Source organism: Chenopodium album, chromosome 5 (assembly GCF_948465745.1).
Source record: "Chenopodium album chromosome 5, dcCheAlbu1.1, whole genome shotgun sequence".
NCBI lineage: Eukaryota > Viridiplantae > Streptophyta > Magnoliopsida > Caryophyllales > Amaranthaceae > Chenopodium > Chenopodium album.
The window spans coordinates 67,181,538-67,190,495 of NC_137838.1; positions in this window are offsets into that span (position 1 = coordinate 67,181,538).

Genomic DNA, 8,958 nt, shown 5'->3' on the forward strand with positions numbered 1-8,958 from the left:
GATTTGCTTCATAGTCGGGTTGTTATAAAAATATTCACTCAAACCTCTCGAGGTTAGTGTAAAATTCTTCATTATTCACTACTTATGCTAGGTATGTAATTGAATACTGGTTTAATGGCTCATTTGTGCGTCTTATAATTTGGAATGGGTATTACATGTATTTTTTGAAAAAAAGGATATAATGCATGCTAATTAGTTTTGTAACACCCCCAAAATTCGAGTCTTTTAAAAACAATTAGAGTAACCTTTTACTTTCAAAAACCCAACCATCGAACCCCGGGAGTGATACTGCTACACTTATTTTCTGTAGAAAATAAATGCAAAGCAAATTGAAATAATAATTAAATAATCTAAGTGGTCTAATTGGCAGCAAAATAAATAGTCATTACATCAAAACTGCAATTATTTTGAAACCAATAGTTGAAAGAAAATAATTAAATTCGGAAATAAACTAAATTGTCTTAGCTACGTGATTATTCTAACGTCTCCTCACACGTGACTGAGTACCCTCTTACCAACCTGCAAAATAAATCAGATACAAGAAAAGAAAGAAAACTCCCAAAAATCAGATAAACTGAGTAATTCCAACTCCACCCCGTAAAATAATAAATTTTAGTTCAAAACATTTTATACATAATATAGTCTCATAAATATTTTAATACTCAACCAAGTTCAAATAGTCACATAACATATTATTACTTTATTTAAGAAAGGGAAAGAGAACGCCAGTAAGCCGGGACTAGTCCCTGTCACCACCTACTTTATAGAGGGTCGCGCGTTACCCCAAATGGCCATGAAATAAACAGATGGTCCCTAGTTTGCACACCCCTCACTAATACCCAGTGATTAGGAGGAAAGACTAACAACAATATACAATAATTTAAACAAACTAGTAGCAACCATAACTACTAGTGGGCAACCTGTTCTTCACCCTTTCGGGTTTCATTTCCCTTCTTAAATTAAATTTCACTGTACATTTTATTAGATTAAATCATCCTATTACACTGTACACAAGTATTGCACAAATCAATTTAATTTCAAGTAACAATACTTTAATTTCAGTATTATTAGACCATAGTCATCCTACATGACATATAGACCATTATCAATCATATATAATCAATCATCCAATACCCAAGATCTTATTTATTTTTTTAAAAGAAACTCATACGATATCAAATAATCAAATTTTTTGAAAGTACATATACTAGTACACAAAATAGAAAACTAATATATAATATGATTCCATAATATCATACGATATCACACTCATCACATATAATTACATAAGCACATAGTTGGCACACAATATTTCAAAACAATTTCCTAACGGGATTCTAAAGATGATGGACATTGAAAATTACTTTGATTGAGCGTAAAATCTCAAGGTAATTAACCTCCGAAACGTTCACCTAGTAGCCTCCGTCTAAAAGTAAACAGAGGGTCTAAGTTAGCATCATTGTACACGTATTACCTACTACTAAGTTAGAAATCTAAAAAAAAAAAACCAATATAAAAAAAATATAGAAGTTACATACTAAGGTTTGGCTTTATAAAAACAATTATTTGTAAACCAAGATCAACAAATTTAATGAGTAAAACAACTTTTTTTTTGAAGGGGGGAAATGAGAAACAACTTGAGGCTATCATCGAAATTTTTCCACCACTTCTTACTGACAACTCCTATACCATAAAATCCCTTTTCTTCTATTTTGTTTTGTTTTTTTCTAAAACTGTAAACGTAAGTGCAAAAAAAAATCACAAAATAATTGTATAAAGTAAGGAACCAAAATCCTTTTCCCATTGTGAAGTATCTAGCAACGGAGGAAATTTTCTTTTGGAAAGCAAGCTTAATTAAGAGCGAATCGGTTGATTACGAAGGCACGACACTCTCGTCCAACCAACCGACACCACTCCAATTTTTTTTTTATCAAGAAGGTGATTTAGTTTGAGCCATTGAAGGGATTATCAATTGCTTACCAAAATAGAGATGAGTTTATAAAATTGAGATGATGGTGAAAACAATGGTTTGGGGTAGATGGGTATATATAATTTATAGTTCTTGGGTTTAATTATTCTAGAAGATTACTCAAAAGATCAGATAAGACTCAATTCAAAAGGTCAGATAAGATTATCAAAAAGATTAGCTTCTTTTTTTTTTTGGAAAATTCTCTTTGGTAACACTTTAGTTTTTATTTTTCTCAGTGGTAAATTGGAAAAAAATTTATTATCATTGGTAAACTTTAACTAGTTATAAATTTTCAATGGTAAACTTAATGAAATAATTTAGTTGGTTATTAACTATGGTTAAGATTATTTTAAAATAAAAATAATAAAATACCCTTACTTAAAACACTCAAATACCTAAAATGCCCCCACTTAAACATAACCTACCATCATCATCTTCATCCTTACATTTCACCATCTGACAAACAAGCTCCACCCCATTGCCACCGACCAGCCACTTCTCCATCACCTCCACCCACTCCAGCGCCCGCACCAAGCCCTTCCTTTGCTTTGGGCTTGCAGTAGAATTCTACTAACAATAATTGATTTTTGCAAATTTTTGTAATTGATCTTCAAATTGCAAAATCAAATTTTTTAGCCAACCCCATTGATCTTCTTGTTGTTGCTATGATTGTTGCATTTAGGGTTGAAATTAGGCTAAATTACTAGAGAATCGTCCTACAAATTAATCAGAACATCAAACCTTGCAATTAAATTTGGGGAAATTAGGTTGATAATAAACTCAATTGGGGCTTTATATGTTGAAATTGACGAGCCACTATCTTAATTGAAGTGGGCTAGTTGCGAATTTCGATTGGTGCTGCCTTGAGGATCTTATGTTGGTGGCGAGTACGGTTGTGATTTTTGCTAAGCTGCGGTGTTGCCATTGTTGTGGCGTTTGCGATTGTGGAGCAGTTGATATGTGGGTCAAATCGGAGCAGCGCCAGTACTAATTGCGGTAGGTTGTGGGCTGCAGTTGGTGGTTCAATGGCGAGGTAGATTTGGTGAAGGTGAATTTTGTAGATTGGTGGAGCAAGGGATGTCTGGTGAGTTGGTTGTTGTTGGTGAATGGTGGTGTTGCTCTGATGCGTGGAGTAGCGGTTGGAGAGGGCTGAGATTGGTGATGTAGGGTGATGTAGGGGGTGTATTGGGCAGCAAGGCTGAGTGGCGGTTGGAGATGGTGGGTGACGGTGGTTGTGGTCAGGTGGTGTGATAATAGTTGAGATTGGGTTATGGTGGAATGGGCTCGTTTGAAGGGAAGTGGTTCTGGGCGATGGCGGCGGCTAGGCGGTGGTTCTGGTTGCTGGTAGTAGTTTTTGGGTTGAAGGATTTTGGATGAAAAGCTGGAATTGAGATTAGGGCTAAATTAGTCATTAGTTAACTATGGTTAAGCTTAGAATTTCATTAAGTTTACCATTGAAAATTTATAACTAGTTAAAGTTTACCAACGATAATAAGTTTTTTTGCAATTTACCACTGAGAAAAATAAAAATTAGAGTGTTACCAAAGAGAATTTCCCTCTTTTTTTTCAGTTTTCAAAATCTGTTTTTGTTAAATATCCAAAATCAGTTTTTTTTTTTTTTTTTTTTAAAAAATCCGAAAAATAATTATAAAATCTATTAATATAGCATATATAATTAAAGTAAAGTTTATACTAGCTAGAAAGTTTTGGGGTATTACAAGTTTTCATGTAATTGAATATGTAGACTGTCGTGAATCTCGTGATTGGTAAGTTTAACACCATTTAAAGTAAGATCAACTTTTTACAAGACCAACAATTTGACGCAAATAGGGAAGCAACATTACAAAAAATTAAAAAAAACTTCATATGATTCTTAATGTGATTTATTTATAGAAGGTTTTCCTATTAATATTTAAATATTTTTTAGATGTGAAAAAGTATTTTACCAACATATAAATCTATATAAAATTTTTTTTTTTAAAAAAAACAAATATTAAAGTGATATCCGCAAACTTCCATACCAAAAATTTAAAAAAAAAATAAAGGAGAAACAAACTCGAGGCATCGATTGGGTCACTAACTAGCTTAAATAATAAAAATCACATATAAAATACTACGTAATAGAAATAGTGTGAACTTATGTTTTATATATAACTAGATTAGGTCCCGTACCATGCACAGTTATTTCATTAAATTTAATCAATAAAAAAAAAAACAAATATATTAAAAAATAGCATAGATAAAATACATCTATAACATATTTATTGTCTTCTTACTTTGGGTACATATTGAAATGAAACATGAAGTATAACGAAAGAGTCAGCTGACAAATGAGTATTAAAACTACATCTACATGTTAGTCAATATGCGTGTTTTAAAAATTCAATGATAAATTAGTATAAAATTTTCTTTTTATTAATCAATTCATATACTCCCTTCGTTTCAATATGATAGTCCCATATTGAATCAATCACATAAAATAAGAAAACAAGAATATTTGGAATCTAACATTAAAGTAAAAAAACAATTCATAATAGTTTTGTCTTATTAAATTGTTTTGATTTTTTTAGGAAACCATCAAACATAATTGCATAATTCAACGGAATAATTTCTTTACTTAGAGTCATGTCATCAATTCACAATAATCAATTAATTAAACCAATAAGAATTTAATATGTATAAAATAGGAAATAAAAACTAAGTTAAAAGTGAAGTACATTCAATATGGGTAGATCTTTTTGAAACGCCCAAAATAGTATATGGGACTAACAAATTGAAACGGAGGAAGTAACTAATATATAAAGCTAAACTTTGAGCCAGGTCACGAGGCAGTGATGACAGGCTAGAATCGTATCACCTAATCAAAAGTAATTCCTAATACACTAACTAAAATTAATAGGGAAGTACGGTTGAATCCACAAGGAAACAACGTTATTCTATTCCTAATATCTCAATGGATTGACGTAACTTTTCCACCGCATGGATGTTCCCATAATGGTGGTGTTTTTCCAAAATCAAACTTTGCTGCTCAGCATCTTGGACTAGCCATCCGGATCCAAAAAAAATGGGTTCGAATCTCCAGAAATGTATTGAATCGATTCTTGGTGTTCCAAAAGTTCCCTTTCGAAGTAAAAATAGGTGACGGCATTCTGCCTAAATAGTAGACAGCTAGACACGGGTAATAAAGAAGAGAATATTAAAGATTCGAGCCATAGAATTTCTCAATTTTGACACAAGGAACTTATTAGACCGAATAGATTATTTTGCTTTAAATTATCAAGAAATGAGGAAGAATTGTGAAAATTATACTACGAAAATAATTAAAATAAGGGAATAAACAATAATAAAAAGACATAGGGTCATATGTTCACCAATAATTAATACTCCGGGAAAAAACATAACAATAAATCATTAATGCATAAATTAACCAGATTATAAAGAGTTTTCACTACATATTATAATCACATAATTAATCTATTGGTATTAAATCGTATCTCTCATATCTTGACTTAACCATTTATAAATTAACCTGCCTATTGAAACTAAGCCTTAACACCAATTCTTACCTCTCAAATCTCAAATTAATATTGCATAACTCATACAATTAAACCTAGGCAAATCTAATTGCATAGCATTATAACAATCAATAGGAAATTAACCAAAAACATTAACGATTAAAAATAATAAATCATCCCCTTATATTAACATGGATCCCCAAGAACCCTAAAATTAAACTATTCACACATACTTAAAGCTAAACTAACCAAAACAATTAAAGTAAATATAAATTAAAGCCATAATTAAAATAAGAAGAATAATAGTATTAAAACAAAATCATAAATCTTGATATGTAAAGTAGAAAAAAAAGGAAAGAAAAAGAAGCCTAAACTAAACTAAAAGAAAAGAAAGCTAAAAACTACCTAAAATCCCTTTCTACGTAACTCCTACATCCTTTTATAAGGATTAGAAAACTTATCTTATTAAAAGTCAATTAAAAAAAAGAGAAAAATGCGTTCAAAAAAAAAAAAAAAAAAAAAGAGAGAAAAATCTGTCAAAAGATTAGCCCGGCAACACACTCATTCCCGCGGCCCAGATTGATGTTTGCCTGATTGGGCTTCTCAAGCTTGGACTCAAAATTCCTTCCTTGGTGGTTGGTCCTTAATAATAACTTGTATAATCTTGTAAAATTATGGACCTCTTTATATATCGATACCTAAATCACCGAATTAAGATCCTTTAACTCAGTTTTGGGCTTAAAATGTCCGGTCTTAAAATATGATCAAGCTCCAATATCTTTGTAGTGGCTCAATATGCTCAGGAATTGTCATAAATCTGCAAATTAATATAAAATAATATCAACTCTACAAAAACACTAGAAAACGTATATTAGTAATAATAATAACTTCTTAGAGCTCAAATTAAATAAGCACAAATATGACCATGGGACGAGGAGTAAAAATTTATATAAACTAGTTTTGTGCCCCAAGCGATGCTCGGTTTGTTTATTGAACTTTTATATGTCAAATTTTAAGATATATCATTAATACAAAATTAGTTAGGAATTGATGTGCTTTTGTGACGATTTGGTATCTAATAGGCATGTAATGACTAATAATAATGTTGGTGGAAATGTTCGATTTAATACATTAAAATATAAAAAATTTGCAAAATAAATTAAATAAAATAAATTTTCAAAGTCTGTTGAGTTAACCCGAACCCAAAACTTTGGGCAAGGATTTTCAAAGTCCGTTGAGTTAACCCGAACCCAAAACTTTGGGCAAGGATTGAACATTTCTTGAATTTTATCCAAAAGTGACCCAATTCGAGATGACTCATGACCTGACCCTAATTGACAGGTCTACATGGTAATAAAATTTATTAGATTGTGAAGTATATTATTTTAACCGATTAGTATATATTTAAATGGATGTGTTTTACGCTTTGAACTACTTCCTTCGCTCAAAAAAATTTTATGATATAAAAAATAAATTTATATGATTATTTTTAAAAATTATAATCTAAAAGTTTTTTTGAATAAAATTATAATTCAATTTGTACATCTGAGATATTGGTATATTATCAAAAATAAAACTTTAAACTAACAATTTTATCCTAAAATTCTATCCAAATAGAATTCTAAACTAAATTTTTTATCCTATGAAGGCTATTTAAATCTATTCAACGTGGCGCAACACTTGGCGAAAAGTTGGAACGCCAAGTGTCGCTATCTCATGACCATTCTAAAAGTTTAACTTTATATATTAGTTATATGAATAGACTCGTCAAGCGATACTTGGCGTTCTAACTTTTCGCCAAGTGTTGCACCACGTAGGTGACAATTAATTATGAATCTGACATGTAGGATTTATTTGAATGTATTTTTTTTGTAGAATAGGATAAAAGAGTTGGATAGATTCAATAACTAGGATAAAAAAAAAAAAGAAGTTATTTTAGTGTTTTGTTTTCAATAAAATTTGGATGTTTTATTAGGATAAAAAAAAGTTATTTTAGAGTTTTATTTTCAATAAAACTTTTGGTTTAGAATCTTATTTTCAATTAAATACCAACATTTCTATACAAATGACGGATCTAGAGAGGTACATAAAAAAAAAAAAAATCAAAGAGACCTGTTATTATATATAACCATTCTCTTAAGTCTTAAATGTTCAGAAAAAATGAAAAGAGATCACAGTGTTAGACAATGGGACAAGTATAATTGTGAAGTGATTATTAATGCATGAGTAGAAAATTTGAATGAGGCATCACACGGGCACAAAAATAGTAAGTATTTAAAATTGTGTGTTACACTTAATGGGCAGGAATGATAACCCCGTTTTGATATTTAGTCAATGTTTTCCCTAAATTATGATACTATATGAAAGTATTGGAGATACAAATACAAAGAATTAAATCAAATTATCTTACATGATTACATGCATAGATAGTATTTATAATGTGATGCTATGTTGCTAAACTCTCTTCATATTTTTATTAAGCTATTCATATTAGAATTCGGCGAGAAACCAATTAAAGTATTAAAAAATAAAATCAAAATTCCCATTTAATAATAATTTGTGTAATACAAATCTATTATTTAATGGAGAAATTGGCGTCAACAACACGAACTTTTAACAAGGTGCAAGTAGCAGGCTAGCAATATGAACTTTTATTAGTAGACATAACAACACAAACTTCTTTATTAGGTGCACAAAATATCATAAATAAAGCTTGATTTGATGAAGACATGGTATCTAATATTTTTTTATCATAAAAAAATCGTCTTACGTGCCTCAAATTTTATGCAGGAAAAAAAATTATCAAACGAGATTTTTGAGGTTAATTTAGTCAAATTTGAGATCGAATTTAACAAAAAAAATTACAAAAAAAAAATATCGATTTGCGTGATATAAAAATGTATTGGTTAAGGTCTTGGGTCAATTTGGACCTTCAGGACTAAATATGATATCAAAGTTTTCCAAAATTTAATAAAATGTTAATATTCGATAAAATTTCCGATCCTAGGTTTCACTTATGATATTTTGTGCACCCGATGAAGAAGTTGGTGTTGTTACGGCTACTAGTCAAAGTTCATGCTATTATATGCACCTTGTTAAAAGTTCGTGTTATTGATGCCAGTTTTGCCTTATTTAATAGATTCATCATTTTAAATTATATTAGTCGATTGAATGAAAAAAATAAATAAATGATGTATTAAGGATTTGTCATACAAAGTAATATATGTGGAAAACAAAGTAATACATAAAAGGAATATATTTACTATACAAGATACGTATAAAATATTTGAAATAATATTAGGAAAATTTTTAAATTACCACCCAAAAATGTATCTATTTTAAAAATAACCACCCGTTTAATTTTTTATTTTATTTTACCACCTCTTAAATTAAAAAACTACTCAGATTACCATCCATTTCAAAATTTTGGTGGATTTTTCTTATGTGGGCCCTACCCAAAAACTCTTAATGGGA